At 43.6% G+C, this 18,314-nt stretch overlaps 1 protein-coding gene and 1 long non-coding RNA gene across 2 annotated transcripts in view; one reads left to right on the top strand and one right to left on the bottom strand.

Moving 5' to 3' along the window:
* LOC137538490 (uncharacterized) overlaps positions 1 to 16,694 on the top strand; it is a 62,449-nt gene extending 45,755 nt beyond the window's left edge. Inside the window, exon 3 of the long non-coding RNA XR_011024808.1 lies at positions 16,614 to 16,694. This is a non-coding gene — a long non-coding RNA (uncharacterized lncRNA). The remainder of the gene's footprint in view (positions 1 to 16,613) is intronic.
* BAD (BCL2 associated agonist of cell death) overlaps positions 1 to 18,314 on the bottom strand; it is a 79,886-nt gene that overhangs the window by 13,513 nt on the left and 48,059 nt on the right. The window lies entirely within an intron of this gene.

Below are 18,314 nucleotides of genomic sequence, written 5' to 3'. Positions count from 1 at the left end.
GATAGGGAAATTAAGGGGAGGACCAGGGAGTGCAGTGGAGAGAAAAAAACCCTCCCAGCATGCTCTGCACCTTCTGTTATGCGGCCTGCGGCCTCCTTAGCAGCCTGGGGATAAAGAGGATTGCTATTCAGCCAACAAAAAAGTAAGATATCTTTTTAACTTCAGTATTACCTTGTTGGCTTCCTTCCAAACTGTTTAACACAGGAAAATAGAGATTTAAATTAGCTTTTTTGCCTAACAGTTACTATTTAAGACTATGGATTTTTGGCCAGGGCTCTCTTTTCCCTTATGTCTCTCAATGCTGTGTAAGGGCTCGTTTCCACTTGTGCGCGGCATGCGTCTTGCAAGACGAGATGTCGGCACAGCTGCTTGTGTCTCACAGCCGAATCCCTCTAGCCGTGCTATGCGCAGCTGTGGGGTTTGGACAGTGACGCACAGAATTATGCTGCAGGGCCTCAGATTTTTCCTCTCCATGAATTCGGATGCCTTAGATAGACTGCTATAGGCTGCTAAAATCCATCCGAATTCGTGGGCGGGGAATCGGCCCGGAATCGCAGCAATGGAAACGTAGCCTTATAAAGCAGATCTGAACTCAGAACTTCCTCTCTGCTCTAAAAGATACGCAAAATAACATTTAAAGAAAAAAAATATTTGTTACAGCTGATACAAATCCTACAATAAATCTGCAGTGTTTCTACTTCCTGCTTTCATGGAAGCAGACATTGTTAACATCATGTGCTTTCAAATTAGCTTATGTGGCGTGGCAGTCAGCTGACACAGGGGGAGATCAAATTACAACTTGTGATTAGACACAGATGAGGGGGAATTAGTTAGACTAAACTCACTAAATACATACAGGGTGCATTTCTCTGTTTTCCTTCTGTCCTGTGCAAGAATTCAGGTCCACCTAAAGGACAACTGAAGTGAGAAAAAATAAGGAAGTTGCCATATTTATTTCATTTTCAAGTGGTTCTGAACTCAGAACTTTCTCTCTGCTGTAAAAGATACACTGCAGCATAATAACCTTTGAAGAAAAATATTTTTTTGTTACAGCTGATACAAATCCTGCAATAAATCTGCATTGTCTACTTCCTGCTTTCATGGAAGCAGACATATTGTTAACATCCTGTATTTATCAACTAGCTGCCCTGTCGTGATAGAGGAGAGATCAAATTGCAACTTGTGACTAGTCACAGACGAGGGGGGATTACAGAGGCTAAACTCTCTAAGTACATACAGGGTGTGTTGGCAACTAGCAATACTAGTTGCCAGGCTATCATGCTAATACTCTGCTGAGAATACTTGTAGCCATAGACCCTGGACAAGCATGCGGCAGATCAGGTGTTTCTGACATTGTCAGATCTGAAAAAATTAGCTGCATGCTTGTTTCTGGTTTTATTCAGACACCACTGCAGCCAGAGATCAGCAGGGCTTCCAGGCAACAGGTATTGTTTAAAAGGAAATAAACATAGCAGCCTCCATATTCCTCTCACTTCAATTATTCTTTAAGCCTTGTACACCCGCATGACTTAAGTCAGCTGAGGGGGCCATTAACATCCACCTCAGCCGATGATCAGGCATGTGTAAAGAGGTGCCCGATCACTGAACCGCAAGCATTCCACTTCCCGGCCCACAGCATGACGTCACACACACCCCGCTCTGTTGCCCCTCCACATAGCATCAGTATGTGTCATCAGCTACACAGCTGAATCACGTCTGTGCAGCCCGGCCCAGTGATGTTGCCCAAAGGGATTGGGTCCTGATCCCCAACGGGCGACATCCTTTAAGGTGTGTACGCGCCTTTACGCGCACATATCTCCCACCCCTGTGTAAAAATCTGTAGTTGATTTGAATTGCATCAGATGTAATCCACCACTGTTTTGTATTGTGAACTGTTGTATTGTTAATTTTATATGGTTATACCCTGTATTCTGTTGTGCAGCTCCACGGAAGATGCTGACGCTATATACGGTAACATCTGCTTCTCTCCATTGTGATAAATTGACTTTTCACCATGTCAGTGTGAACCGAGCCTAATATCTGCCCAAGACTGTGCTGTGTTTTGTGTAGCAGAGGACTTTTTGTTAGGATGCGAACAGTGGGCAAGGACGAGGTTTAGCAGACCCCAGGATTCCTAACACAATATATTAAGAGGTTGCCTGGCTTCTGTCCTTGGCATGACTATATACTGTAGCAGCAGTAGGGGTATTATTATTATTTAGTATTTATATACCGCTGTCATCTTCCACAGCACTGCACAGAGTTATATTATCTTGTCACTTAACTGTCCCTCAAAGGGGCTCACAATCAAATCTCTACCATAGTCACATGTCTATGTATGTATCGTGTAGTTTATGTATTGTAGTTTAGGGTAATTTAGGGAGAAGCCAATTAACTTATCTGTATGTTTTTGGGTTGTGTGAGGAAACCCATAAAGACCTGGGAAGAACATACAAACTGTGCAGATAGTGCCCTGCCTGGGATTCAAACCAGGACCCAGCGCTGCAAGGCGAGAGTGCTAACCACTACGTCACCGTGCAATATGTCAGCATTAAAGTTGCAATCCAATATGTTAGCATTAAAGCGAACTATAAAGTGAACCCGAGGTGAAAAACTGATGAGATAAACAATTATATTTATCCTCCTACTCCTAACTATCCCAGGGTTTTCTTTTTATATTAAATCATCTACAAAGTAGGTTGAATGTTTTACCATCTCTAATCAATGATAGCCTATTGAGGGTCCCAGAGTTAGGGCTGGTTCAGACGGACGTTTGCAGAGCGTTTACAGCCAGCGTTCAGGGCTTGGTGTTAAACGCTCCCATTCAAGTGAATGGGAGCGTTTGTACCAAGCTTTCAAGCGCGTTTACACAAACGCGGCGTTTGGGTCCCGATTTTCCCTGGCGTTCAAGGAGCCCCTGGAAGCTACATGTAGCTTCCAGGGGAGGTTAACCGCGACGGCTAATGTCCCCCTAGGGGAAGAAAAAACGCGACCGCATCCAAACGCACACGAACGCTGCTGAACGCGACGCCAGCAAACGCAACGCCTCCAAACGTCCGTCTGAACCAGCCCTTAGAAAAAGGTCAATAGTTCATGTATTTTATCTCTCCCTGCCTAGAAATAAAGTCACTTCCCTGCCTAGAAATAAAGTCTTTCAGGCAGCAAAATAAAACAAGTAACGGCCTAGTTATTAATAAGTTTCGTACTGTACTTACACGTTTATCTCATCATATCATGTCACCTCATGTACACTTTAAAGATCTTGTTTATTTATACTGTATCTACATGAATAATGGATTAACAGATTGAATACAGACTCAATGAGAACTTTATCAGGAATACGGATAGGTCACTGACCTGATAATTTGTTGAGTCTCCCTCTCCGCCATAAACCCCCCTGGTGGTCTGATTATTTTAGTATTTAGTAAAGTGGTATATTGTTCACCATTTCACATTCAGAAATACTAAAATAATCAGATTGGGAAGAAAATTTTCCCATTTAAGGCTAATTGACCAAGGCCTTGTAAGGTTTTTTTTGCCGTCTCCTGCATCAACTGTGTTATGTGCGGTTTCCGGATGGTAGTTTTTTTCTGGTTGAACTTAATTGTCAGATTTCTTTTTTCAACCAAACTAACTATGTAACAGACTGCCAGGATGGATAGATAGCCGCCCCCAAGAAACAGAACCATACAATGCCTCCTGTATAGTTCTAGATAGTGAATTTAGGTGCTCCCATTCCCATGCAGCAGTTTAGGGGTATACTACTCACCTCTCCAGGTACGCACATGTGACCCATATTTACGCTCTCCTCCTAGGTGATCCATCTCTATGGCTGTCATGTGACATACGGCGCTCACAACATAAAGAATTAGTGCCTAGGAGGAGAGGACGAAGATGTGGTGCATGTTGCCACATCCTGGAGAGAAAAGTTTAATATAGTTACTGCATTAGGAAGTATCCCTGAGCCACACTTAGTATTACCGCTAGGGAGGTTAAAACAGCTTTATTCTTTGTGCCATGGACCTGTGATGGAAGCATTCTTTTGAGAGTAGTCATCATGCGATTTCTACATATTCATGCAACAAATCTTTTGCTCTACCACATTCCAAAACACAAGTTTGGATCCATGGACCAGGGCCGGATTTAAGCCAAGGCCACATAGGCCATGGCCTTGGGCACCACAGGATCAAGGGCGGGTGGGCAGCAGGCTAAACTAGGGGGAAGGGAAGGGTCACCTGGCTATTTATACTGGAGGGAGAGCCATCAGGCTGTCTATACGGAAGGGGGGAGGGTCATCTGGTTTGTTATACTAGAGAAAGGGGGGGAGGGGACTTCAGGATACTTATACTGAAGGGTCAATGAGCTACCTATACTGAAGGGGGGGGGGGGGGGGCAGCTGCTAACAGTGGCCTTGGGCGGTAAAGAGTACAAATCTGGCCCTGCCATGGACTCATGCTGATCACAATCCATTCTGACCCAGTCTTCTGTGCGCTTCCACAGAAAGCAAGATTCATCATTCTAGTGTTCTGTTGTATGGCTTTGGTGAATGTGCGCTCACTACAGCCTCAACTTTTTTGTGGTAGGAAGACAAGAGTGAAATCTGACTTTGTTCGATATGTTGAGAATTCTAAAAAGCATTTTTGTTTTCACTTGCAAAAGAGTAAGTTGTACAAGTTACCGTAACCTGTCTGTCAGCTTGGATCATTGTAGCTATTCCACTCTCAATACCCTCATGAACTAAGTATTTCCATTCACATACTGATGCTCACTGTATATTTTTCATAATAAACACTAGAGACTGCTGTGCACAAGAATCCCAGTAGATCAAAGCAGCCTTTCCGGCACCAATAAACCTGCTACTTTCAAAGCTGCACATTTTTTCATTAATTCTGCAGTTTAATGAAAAGATTAACTGAACCTCCTGATTAATGTCCACATGATTTCAGGCATTGCGATGCTGCCACATAATTTTCCGATTAGAGAAGTGCCTTAATAAGTAGGTACATAAAGACTCGGGTACCTCAGAAATGGAAAGGTAGAACACACAGGGGAAGCAGGAGTCTTCCAAGTGTAGTATGACCAATGCCTTGAAGAGTATAAAAATACAAGTACGGTAGTACTCAGATTGGGTGGTTGCCCAATTGAAACTTTATATTTTGCTAGTGGGGAAAGCCTGCCACCTATTCAGGTGTTTTTCTGTTGGTCAAGCTCAAAGCTGCAGATTGGGAGAAACGGAACTGGGTCATTATGTAGTTTGGTTGAAAAAAAAGACATCTGTCTTGAAGAATGTGTTATGGAGGAACCCAAGGGTAATAACAATAAAAGTGATTATTAAACAAGGTAAGTGACACTCTTACCTCACAGACTAAGCAAAGCCAGGAAAAAATAAACAAGGGCTTTTAATGTATCACTTTGCAACAAGTATACTTCGGGCATATTCCTTGGAAGATGTGGCATCATACCATACCATAAACAAATGTAAAAAAAAAACAAAAAAAAAACACAGACTTAAATTAACAATTACCTCTTTAGCTACATAGTTACATAGTTATTTGGGTTGAAAAAAGACTTACGTCCATCGAGTTCAACCAGAGAACAAAAGTACAACACCAGTCTGCTCTCACATATCCCTGTTGATCCAGAGGAAGGCGAAAAACCCTTATGCTGGATACACACTGTGCGTTTCTGCACTCGATGTGCCCGTCGATTCGCGTCGACTTGATTATTTCTCGAGCATTTCCGAGCACATTTCGATGATTGTTAGGTCGATTTACATGTAAAGTATGCCAAATAGACCTAACGATCCATCGAAACGCAAATCGGACATGTCGGAAATAATCGCGAATCGACGGGCGCATCGAGTGCGGAAACGCACCGTGTGTATCCAAGCATAACACAAGGCATTGTCCATTTAGCCCCAAATGGGAAAAAAATCCTTCCCGGCTCCAGATGGCAATCAGATAAAATCCCTGGATCAACATCAGTGGGCATTACCTAGTAATTGTAGCCATGGATGTCCCTCAATGCAAGGAAAGCATCTTAAGCTACATCTACACGTGCAGATGACGTGCCGATGTTACTTATCAATCGAGCCGCTGATGCGGCTCGATTGATAAGATCCGACAGGTCGGCTCTTGCCACCGCCGATTCCCTGCTCGTTCCCCGCGAGGGGACAATGGCAGGGAATCGAGCGGAAGATAAGCGGCACCGGCGGGGACTCAAATTTAACGCACGTGCGACGAGCGGCAACGCGGCGGGTACGCGGAAGAGGCGATCCGGCGGCTAATCGAGCCGCCGGATCGCAGAGTCATCTACGCATGTAGATGAGGCTTAAGACCCCTTTAAGTGCAGGTATAGAATTTGCCATAACTACTTCCTGTGGCAATGCATTCCACATCTTAATCACTCTTACTGTAAAGAGCCCTTTCCTAAATAAATGGCTAAAACGTTTTTCCTCCATGCGCAGATCATGTCCTCTAGTCCTTCGAGAAGGCCTAGGGACAAAAATCTTATCCGCCAAGCTTTTATATTGCCCTCTGATGTATTTATACATGTTAATTAGATCCCCTCTAAGGCGTCTTTTCTCTAGACTAAATAAACCCAGTTTATCTAACCTTTCTTGGTAAGTGAGACCTTCCATCCCACGTATCAATGTTGTTGCTCGTCTCTGCACTTGCTCTAAAACTGCAATATATTTCCTTTAATGTGGTGCCCAGAACTGAATTCCATATTCCAGATGTGCCCTTACTAGATAGTTAAATAGGGGCAATATTATGCTAGCATCTCGAGTATTTATTTCCTTTTTAACCCCCCTGGCGGTGCATTTCTGTCTGGAATTAGGAGTCAAAAGCGGTACATTTTTTTTCAAGAATTTTAGACCTCCAATTCTTAAGTCTTAACTCACCAAAATATATCAGAATAAAGGCCTGGTAGACATTCTGCATATAAATAAAAGACTGAAACACAAATTTGCTGAAATAATTAAATTTATCAATAAACAAAAAAAAAATAGGAAAACTGTACAAATAAGGCAGCAAGAAGATAATTATACACTATGTACATGTATACTTAGTACACCTCCCGTGTATGATAAGTTTTAAAGCAGGGAGCAGCACAGAGTCCAACATTGCAGTCAGGGCAGTAGATGCGTGACTCCTTCCTGACTTTTTTGCCCCTCTCATCGGTCTTGGAGCACACCACATATGTCCTGGTTGGTGTGGTTTTTTTGGCAGTGGGAGGTATGTGCTCCGGGAAGTGCCGGCCAGTGAGTCGCTCCGGGTTAACGACATAGGAGGCACGTCGCCCCGTTCTGGCATCTGCTGCAGTTTGGTATCTCAAGCAGATACACTCGCACTTCCTCCATATGTAGTCCGCATGAGTAATTGGCCTTTCACTGCGCTGCTTGTAAAGTACATAATTCCACAAAGACTACACAGAGAGTACTTGTTCTGCAGCTTGCGGACTGCGGGATAAAATGTCACTGCTTGGTCCACTCCACCCATTGTTAGGTTGTAGTCCACCACAACCTGCGGCTTCTGAATTTCCTTTCCTCCTCTCGTTATGGTGGGAACAGTGGAGGTTTCGTGAACCGTGGAAAGGAGACAAACGTCTTTTTTTATCCCACCAGCGGAGAGCCAGCATCTTTCCTTTCTGTCAAGCAGCTATGCCCCCGAGTTTCAATTTCTGCTTCCCAAAAGATGTTGGCATCTCCCGCCTGTTCGGCCTAACTGTGCCTTAGGCATCAGTGCAACGCTTTATGAGGCTCTCAAAGAGTTCCGGGGAGGAATAAAAATTGTCCGTGGTGACACAGTATCCCTTGTCCAGTAACGGCTCAGCAAGTGATAAAACTGAACTTGTCACCACTCCATAGTCACTGAACCGGGGATTGAACTTTGTTCCCTTTCCGGTGTACAAAACTGTATTCCAGATATACCAGGTTGAAGATTCACACAACATGCAAGATTTTATTCCAAAGCGGGCCTGCTTAGAAGCTATAAATTGCAGCCAGCTCAGCCTCCCCTTGTAAGCCATCAGGCTCTCATCCACGGAAACATCCCGCTCTGGAAAATAAGTGGCCCTAAAGTTCTCCACCACCATCTCGTACACTTCCCAGATTTTTTTCAGTTTGGGAGCAGGGTGAGTGGACTCCTCAAAGGTGTCGTTGTTGGCAAAATGGAGAAATGTCATGATGAGCGAAAAACGGTACTCACTCATCACTGTGCCAAAGAACGGGGTCGCTATCATTTTGTTGGTGGTCCAATACCACTTCTGCAGGGGCTTCCCCACCACTCCCTGCAGAATGACAAGGCCCAAAAATAGCCAAATATCTTCTTTGGTGACCGGCTTCCAGGTCCTGCTTCTTGAGAAGGGGCGTCGTGGCGCAGCCAGTTGTTGGGTGGCATAACGATTAGTCTCCTCCACAATCTTCTCAATAACGGCCTCATCAAAGAAGAGCTGCAGGTAGGCCAGGGGGGTTGTGCTCACACACTTTCTTCAGGCCAGGCTCCCCAGTAAAAGGAAAAACGGGGGGGGGGGGGGGGGGAGACACACGGTGGCGGTGCCTGAGAAAGGTCAATGGGGCACCAGACCCGGACATCGCTGACCTCCGTGCTGATGGAATCACTCTCGCTGTCGCTACCTGGGTCGGATGAGAGGTCCCCAGGTGCGTCACTGTTGCTTGAGTCCGCCAGTGACTGCAAATCGCTATCCTCCAACTCCACCAGCGATTCCGCAGCAAGCTGCCTTCTTGAAGCTGACGCCATAGCAAACTGCAGGCAGACAGAGGTCGGTGAAAACGGCAGGCAGAGAGTTGTCAAAATCCAGGCAAAAATCGGTACACAGTAAATCAATCAAAGTCCAGGCAAAATCAGTGCAGGGAGAAGGCAGAGAGAATAGTCAGAACTCCAGGCAAAAATCAGTAATGGGTATCCAAAAATCAGCAATCAGCAACTCACAGATCAAACAGCCAGCAGCCATGGTCTCCAGAGAGCAAATGGCAACATTGAATTGAATACAAACTAACTTGTATTCAATGCAATGCTACTTGTGGCCAATCAGATCATTTTGTCTTTTTTTTCATATTCTGCCTCCCTCCCCCTGTGGCCAGATACATTGTGCTATTATTTTTCTTTCTCCCTCCCCCTGTGGCCAATCACCCAATCACGTAGTTTGTTATATTTATTTTATTTTTTTCTTCTCCCTCCCTACTCCTGTGGCCAATCAAAATGTATTTCCCCCCCCCCCCCCCGACTCTCTCCCTCCTTCCCCCATGACCCCACGCTGCTCCATGTTACCGATTGGCCGCCAGGTCCCCGGAAGATCAGACAGGTAATGGGGACTCCGGCGGCCGGGAGGGTGAAGCCTGGGTCCCGCTGTGCAGCGCGATCAGCGCGCGGGACCCAGAGAGACAGTGCGCACGGTGTTTTGAGCCAGCCCGACCTGTGTTCGGGCTCACCGCTTTCAGCACACAAAGCTGAGCCCGAACACAGGTCGGGCTTACCGCCAGGGGGTTAATGCATCCCAAAATTATGTTAGTTTTAGCTGCAGCAGCTTGGCATGGAGAACGATTATTTAACTTGTCGATGAGTACTCCTAAGTCCTTCTCCAAGTTTGATGTCCCCAACTGTATCCCATTTATTTTGAATGGTGCTAGACCATTGGTACAACCAAAATGCATGACTTTACATTTTTCAACATTGAATTTCATCTTCCATTTATGTGCCCATATAGCCATCCTATCCAGATCCTGTTGCAATATGTCAAGACAAGACAAGACAAATAACATTTATATCGCGCTTTTCTCCTGGCGGACTCAAAGCGCCAGAGCAGCAGCCACTAGGGCGCGCTCTATAGGCAGTAGCAGTGTTAGGAAGACTTGCCTAAGGTCTCTTACTGAATAGGTGCTGGCTTACTGAACAGGCAGAGTCGAGATTCGAACCCAGGTCTCCTGTGTCAGAGGCAGAGCCCTTAACCATTACGCCTTCCAGCCGCCCTATCTTCCTGAGAGTTGATGATTCTGCACAATTTTGTATCATCTGCAAAAATAGCAACATTGCTTACTACTGCATCTACTAGGTCATTAATAAATAAATTGAAGAGCACTGGACCCAGTACAGACCCCTGTGGGACCCCACTGCTAGCAGTCACCCATTTTGAGTATGATCCATTGACCACAACTCTTTGTTTTCTGTCCATTAGCCAATTCCCTATCCAGGCAATCAGACTCTTCCCCAGTCCTTGCATCCTCAACTTTTGCGCCAGACTTTTGTGTGGAACAGTGTCGAAAGCCTTTGCAAAGTCCAAGTATATCACATTTACAGCATTCCCAACATCCACATTAGAGTTCACTACCTCATAAAAGCTGAGCATGTTAGTTAAACAGGACCTGTCTTTAGTAAACCCATGTTGATGCTGAGAAATAAGATCATTTTCTACTATGAAGTCATGTGTAGTATCTCTTAGTAACCCCTCAAATAGTTTGCATACAACTGATGTTAAGCTTACAGGTCTATAATTTCCTGGATCTGATTTTTTTGCCCTTCTTAAATAATGGGAAAACATTTGCTGTACGCCAATCCACTGGGACTCTGCCAGTTGAAAGAGAGTCACAAAAGATAAGAGGGGTTTATCTATAACTGAACTTAATTCCCTTAGGACCTGAGGATGCATGCCATCCGGGCCAGGTGCCTTGTCTATTTTTAATTTATTTAGTCTTGCCTTCACTTCTTCCTGCGTTAAGTATTTAATATTACAGTTGGAAGATTGAGACTCTTCTGTATCTGTAATTTGCAACAGTGATGTTTCCCTTGTGAAGACAGAAGCAAAGAAAGCATTTAATAACTCTGCCTGTCCAATACAGTCAACCTTTCTTTTTTTTTTTTCTTTTTTTTTTAGAGTTGATGTACTTGTAAAACTTCTTTGTGTTAGATTTGATATCCCTAGCGATTTGATTTTCATCTTCAATCTTTGCCAGCCTAATTTATTTTTTACAACTTTTATTGCACTCCTTATAATTGCTTAATGCAGCCTCGGTCCCCTCCTGTTTTAGGACCTTATAGGCATTATTTTTCCCCTTCATTTTATCTCTAACCTTTCTGTTCATCCATAGAGGCCTTTTTTTTTTTTTTTTATTCCTAGACATTTTGTTTCCATATGGGATATACATACAACAATATTGATTGAGAATAAGTTTAAAAGCTTTCCATTTCCCTTCAGTGTCCTCCCCTTGTAGTACATTATCCCAGTTCACCAAACTTAGTTCCTGACTGAGTTGATTGAACTTTGCTTTTCTAAAATTCATAGTTTTAGTGGTCCCGCTGCCCTGTGGCCTATCAGTCACCAGATCAAACGTTATCATGTTGTGATCACTATTACCCAAATGTTCTTGAACCTGCACATTTGATACATTATCTGGTCTATTAGAAATTATCAAATCCAGCAACACATTCCCCTTAGTTGGTTCCGTTACCATTTGAGTCAAGTAATTGTCCTGTAGTGATGCCAAAAATCTGCTGCTTTTACCAGAATAGGTAGCCTCAATACTCCAGTCAATGTCCGGAAAGTTGAAGTCACCCATAACTATGACCTCATTTTTACTTGCAGCTTTTTCAATCTGCTGTAGTAATTGCAGTTCTGCAGCTTCATGAATATGTGGTGGCCTGTAGCATACCCCAATAAGCAATTGGCAACCTTTATTTACACCATGAATATTTAACCAAACGGACTCCACATCTTCACAATCTTCCTCCATCTCATCGTTCAGGACAGCTGTAAAAAAATTCTTAACAGAGACAAGTCCCTCCACCTTTTTCCCTGTTCTATCCTTCCTAAACACATTGTATCCCTCTAAATCCGCTATCCAATCATGGCTTTCATCCATTCATGTCTCGGTTATTCCCACAATGTCATAGCCTTTGTCAATCAGTATGAACTCTAGTTTGCCCATTTTATTTTCAAGGCTCCTAGCATTGGTTACCATGTTTTTATCACCACATTTTCCAATCTTGGTTACATGAAATGGGCTACTTGAAGTTTTACCAACCTCCTTACTCTTTACACTGCCCCCCCCCCCCCCCCCCCATAATGTTATGCTCCCACTGTCTTTTAGCTCATCTTATCTACATATTGAGACTTTACCCTCCCGCCTCCCCCCAGATCCTAGTTTAAAATCTCCTCCAACCGTTTAGCTTTCTCCCCCAATGCAGCTGCACGCTCCCCATTAAGGTGCAGCCCATCCCTGCTATAGAACCTGTTGCCGACTGCAAAGTCTGCCCAGTTCTCCAGGAACCCAAACCCCTCTTACCTACACCAATTTCTCAGCCACTTCTTTAACTCCCTAAGCTCCCTCTGTCTCTCAGATGTAGCATGTGGCACTGGCAGTATTTCAGAAAACACCACCTTGGAGGTCCTTGCTTTAAGCTTATCTCCAAGTACCTGAAAATCATTTTTGAGGATCTTCCATCTCCCACTAACTTTTTCAATGGTGCCAATGTGTACCATGACAGCCGGGTCTTCCCCAGCCCCACGTAATAATCTGTCAATTCTTTCCGCTACATGCTGAACCCGAGCACCCGGGAGACAACAGACTGTACGTCATTCACGGTTTCTTCGACAGATTACCCTATCTGTGTGCCTAATAATTGAACCCCCTACCACCAGTATGTCTAGCCTTAGCTGCACTTCCCTTTCTCGTTGCAGCAGTCTGCCCCTTGGTTGCTAAGGGACACATCCTGATGCAGCATTGCTACTCCAGAATCATCCTCCCAAATATTACGCAAACAAGCATACTTATTAGGGAGGGACAACTCGGGACTAGCCTCCCTGCCACTTTTTCCCCTAACCCTTTTAAGTGTGACCCAACTAACGGCTACCTCTACTTCTTGCTCCGACTGTACTCCACCCACCTCATCTACACCGGTTCCCTCCAGTGTCTGGATCGTGAGATCCAAGCTCTTCTCCATGTTGTGTATGCATCTCAGTGTTGCGAGATGCTCATTTAGCTCACTGACTTCAGCCTCTAATTGAGCAACGCGTATGCAACACCAACCAATGTTAGAGCTATTTATCCATAAATATGGACAATAATGTCCAATTGGGCTGAAAAACACTCTTTCCCGATGACATCTCTTGATATCATACTCCTCCTCCTCTTGATATTTGTTTCTCCTTTTTTGGTGTTGTCTTTTACTATCTCTTTCTGTGCCTGATGGTGAGCAGGTATAGATCACACCACCTCAGGTGACCACTTTTGAGTGCAATCGGTGTTGCTTTGTTTTGGTGATTCCTGTAGGTAAGCAGGCCGTGATTGACACGCAAAGGGTTTTTTGTGGACTCTTTGTTAGACCTTTGACAGTATTTGATCTATAAATATTCATGTGATGTGTTATTTCCACTTACAAATTCTGTACCATTATGATCGATTTGCGGCTTTCTGGACTAAGTGATTCAAGAAATATCAGCTTCATTGATGTTTACTAAGGCGATCCACCAGCTCCTGATGGATATCTTCAACAGTGTTTTCTGTATTATAGTTATTTGCTGTAGTATTAGATTTGACCACTAGATGTCACTGTCCGATTAATTCCCCTTTTTATTTTATATAATTATCATGTCTAAAGAATTGTATTGAGTACAATGTATAAATATATATTATGTATATTGTTTTGTATTATTATCTCAATGTCTTGATTCACATTATGTTAGGACTCAGCTGCATATGGATAGTAAATAGATCGGCTACGGTGCGCCGCTTGGAGCGCACGGAAGTCCGATCAGGGACAGAGCGGAGTTGCGTCATTTGATGCGGTCCTGCTCCGCCTGACGTGGCCACGTCATATCGCGAGAGGGTAGCGAGTATAACAGGGCTCCCAGCATTGTATGGCGTAGCCTCCATAGAAGCAGCCGCACGCTGCAAACGCGCAAGGAATAGTCCCCCAGTCTCTCCGTATGCAGCAGTTTCACCAATTATGGTAAGCACTTAGCACTTGTGTATTTATTTATCATGATGTATGTTGTGATGTGCTTTTCAATCATGGTCCACTGGTCTTTGATGTGACCATCCGGTATCACATAGCATTTTTGCACCAACTTTGCACAGTTTGATATTACAGTTTTTTAGGTTGGTCATTCTTTGTATATCCATTTTTGTATTTTTATATATTATATTTATATTGATATTTGGAGTTATTGATAATACTTTTGTATGCACATATGAATTTTGATTGGTGTAATGCACCATATATATATTTTTTAGGACAACGTTAGTCTTTTTTGCACATCAATTATATAGCACTAAGTCACTTTATATCTGCTGCTACTGTGATTTCCAATTACTCTCGGATTAAGACAGGGGTTTGAATTACTGTTTTTAACTCATTGTTGTGATGTATGGATAAATCCCTAATAAAGTATTGCTTATTACATTGAGATGATTTCAGCGTTATTTGATTTACTATTTTCTTGCTAATGGGCTCCTTTTCTTGTATATATTAGTCTAATTGAGCAACGCGCACACACCCAGGACAAGAGTAAACACCCTCAATCTGCTGATCAAGGCATGCATACATATGTTGCAGGATGTACACTGTACTGCATTGTCCAATATGGTGACTATTGTGTGGGGAAAAATTACTTAAAGTAAACTGTGGTGGTAAAAGATGAAACGTCTTCCCAGATTTAGCTTCTAAAAAGGGTACAAAGTGGTCTCAGGAAATAATTAAACCGCTAAGTACGAGAGGCCCCCAGTTTTCCATTTTGGCAAAAATAGAGAGACCTCTGAGTGTAGGTAGCCAGAGCATACACCTCCCCCCTATTTCTTAAGTAGGAAGAGAGTGATCCCAGTACAGGTAGCTGGTGTGTGCCCACCATTATGGGTAGCCAGAGAGAGCACAATGTAGGTAGCCCCAGTGTTGGTAGTCAGAGATGTCCTCAAGATATAGGTATGCAGAGAGTGCCCTCCCCCCTTCATAGGTAACCAGTCAGTGACCCACAGTTTAGATAGCCATAAAGTGCTGCCCCCATTATAGATAGTCCATGCCCCCCCCCCCCCCCGTGCAGGTAGCAGAGAGTTCTCCCCCCACCCCTTTAGTATAGGTTCCCACGGGCCCCCCAACCCTGTATGCAGAGTGCGCAGTGGACCCTGTAGATCACTCACCCTGGAGCTGTCCACATGCTGCAAGTCTTCCTTCTGTCCTCTGCAAGGCGCTCTATCATGTGACATACAGGGATTTCAGCATTGAAATGGGAAGCCTTGGAGGACACAGAGAAAACAGGCTGCTGCATGAAGGTGAGTAATCAAGAGCTCCACCACACACTCTACACCTTTCCCTCATAGCAGTCTCCACATGCGTAGTTCAGGGTCACTGCTAATTGCAGTGTAAAGTAACCTTGAGCTACACTCAGGAAAACCACCAAAGGGGTTTTCATAACATCTATTTGCAAATAAATATTACATTTTTATATTTGCAAATAAAATATTAAAATAAAGTATATAAAAATGATTATAAAACAAAACCACTGTATTGTTTAGTCTCCATTTAATGGTGGTGGGCTGATATTGTACAGTTAGTGACAAAACTATATACTCTGTAAAGTGCTCCAGAGGATGTCAGCGCAATATAAATACTAAACAATAATAGTACATATAAATTCTAAACAATAATAGTATACATAAATGCAAAATAATAAAAGTTGGGATTGGAGGCTTAAAGGGAAGATCCGCGCTGCTAAAAAAAAAAACCTGCACTCACCTGGGGCTTCTTCCAGCTCCTGGCAGTCGATCGGTGCCCTTGGCGCAGCTCCTCTCCCTCCGGTCGTCCAGCGGTGAAGAAGCCGACCTCACCAGTTCGGCTTCCGGGTCGGCGTCATGAGCGTTCCACGGCGCGGGTCACGTGGTGTACATGACGTCATCGGGTCTCTACTGCGCAGGCGCAGTAGTTCTGCGCCTGCGCAGTAGAGCCCTGATGACGTCTCTACACCACGTGACACCCCCCCCCCGCCGTGGAGCGCACAGAAGCCGACCTGGCGAGGTTGGCTTCTTCATCGCTCGACACCGACAGGGAGAGGAGCTGCGCCGAGGGCACCAATCGACTGCCAGGAGCTGGAAGAAGCCCCAGGTGAGTGCAGAGTTTTTTGTTTTGTTTTGTTTTTTAGCAGCGTGAACCTTCCCTTTAAACCTTCTGGCAAATTGGACTCCATCTGGTGGTGAAAATTGAGAAAGGGTCAATGAAATGCAAATAATTTCAAGGTGATGCAAATTTTGAACGCAAATTTATGCAGCTTGAAAATGGACCAGTAAAGTTCCAACTTGACAGTATTGAATAGTATTGAGTAGTCTCCATTATCAAGCTGTATTAATTAGCATACAAAATCTGCATAATCCTTCAAGTGGGAATTATTTGCCTCTTATTGGCCAGCCCTAATATTAAATGGAGACTAGAAAATGCAATTTTTTTTTTCATTTCTAATGCAAATTTGCATTTGGCCAACATCATTTTTTAATATATTCTATTTGCAAATTGACCTATGTACGTATTTTTTGTTTTATGTGTGTCTTATAAATGTGTCTATTTGTATATATTTATTTATGCCTCATGGTATGACGTTACTTCTTCTAGGGACGATACTTGAAGTGGGCCAGACCCAATGACATGCAACATCAAAATAATTTTTACTAGTATCTGATTTCTGACGGAATTTGTCAGGTAAGTGTTTCACTTACCATACCTTCTTTAATAACTTTTATTGTCACTACCTTTAGATTTGTACAAGTATTTCTAACCATGTACTGCATGCATACTAGGAATGATCAATGAGATGCAAATACTTATGCACATTTTTATGCAAAGATTTGCGGTTTGAAAATGAACCAATCAATTGAAGGGAAATGGCAAGCTTTTAATGACACTGAAGGGAAATGGCAAGCTTTTAAACTTATTCTCAATCAATATAGTAGTATGTATATCCCATATGGAAACAAAATGTCTAGGAATAAAAAAAGGCATCTATGGATGAATAGAAAGGTTAGAGATAAAATGAAGGGGAAAAATAATGCCTATAAGGTCCTAAAACAGGAGGGGACAGAGGCTGCATTAAGCAATTATAAGGAGTGCAATAAAAGTTGTAAAAAATAAATTAGGCTGGCAAAGATTGAAGCTGAAAATCAAATCGCTAGGGATATCAAATCTAACCCAAAGAAGTTTTACAAGTACATCAACTCTAAAAAAAGAAAGGTTGACTGTATTGGACAGGCAGAGTTATTAAATGCTTTCTTTGCTTCTGTCTTCACAAGGGAAACATCACTATTGCAAATTACAGATACAGAAGAGTCTCAATCTTCCAACTGTAATATTAAATACTTAACGCAGGAAGAAGTGAAGGCAAGATTAAATAAATTAAAAATAGACAAGGCACCTGGCCCGGATGGCATGCATCCTCAGGTCCTAAGGGTATTAAGTTCAGTTATAGATAAACCCCCTTATCTTATCTTTTGTGACTCTCTTTCAACTGGCAGAGTCCAAGTGGATTGGCGTACAGCTCACGTTTTCCCATTATTTAAGAAAGGCAAAAAATCAAATCCAGAAAATTATAGACCTGTAAGCTTAACATCAGTTGTATGCAAACTATTTGAGGGGTTACTAAGAGATACTATACATGACTTCATAGTAGAAAATCTTATTTCTCAGCATCAACATGGGTTTACTAAAGACAGGTCCTGTTTGACTAACATGCTCAGCTTTTATGAGGTAGTGAACGCTAATGTGGATATTGGGAATGCTGTAGATGTGATATACTTGGACTTTGCAAAGGCCTTCGACACTGTTCCGCACAGAAGTCTGGTGCAAAAGTTGAGGATGCAAGGACTGGGGAAGAGTCTGTGTGCATGGCTAGGGAACTGGCTAATGGACAGTGGCTTGATCACGGACATGTGAGGATGCTGGCGTCCTAAGCTCTCTCACACCCTCCATGCTGCTGAGAGTTTAGCCCCATGTCTCACCAGCTTTCCTGGATGTTGAGCAGCCCGTCAAGTCGTTTGTGATCCTCTGTGAACCTCCCTCCTCCCTCTGTGAGTCTTTGTGCTATCGCTGCCACTGCATGCCTGGATGCTGGTGGTGACACTCTGCCGCCCAGTTCAGCCGTTCTGGTGCTATTTTGCTCTGCCTGGCCGGAGGGCTGGGGACTGTTACAGTGTTTGATCTATCTGCTTGCTTAGTTTGTCTGGCGTGAGAGCCTGTGAAGCCTTTGAAGTTTGTGAAGCCTGTGTCCCTCCCCCCTGAAGGGAAAAGACTAAGCCAGAGAGCCTGCCATCTGACATCCCC

Source organism: Hyperolius riggenbachi, chromosome 11 (assembly GCF_040937935.1).
Source record: "Hyperolius riggenbachi isolate aHypRig1 chromosome 11, aHypRig1.pri, whole genome shotgun sequence".
Lineage (NCBI taxonomy): Eukaryota > Metazoa > Chordata > Amphibia > Anura > Hyperoliidae > Hyperolius > Hyperolius riggenbachi.
The sequence above is the reverse complement of the archived record's forward strand: the minus strand, read 5'-3'. Positions and strand labels throughout refer to the sequence as shown.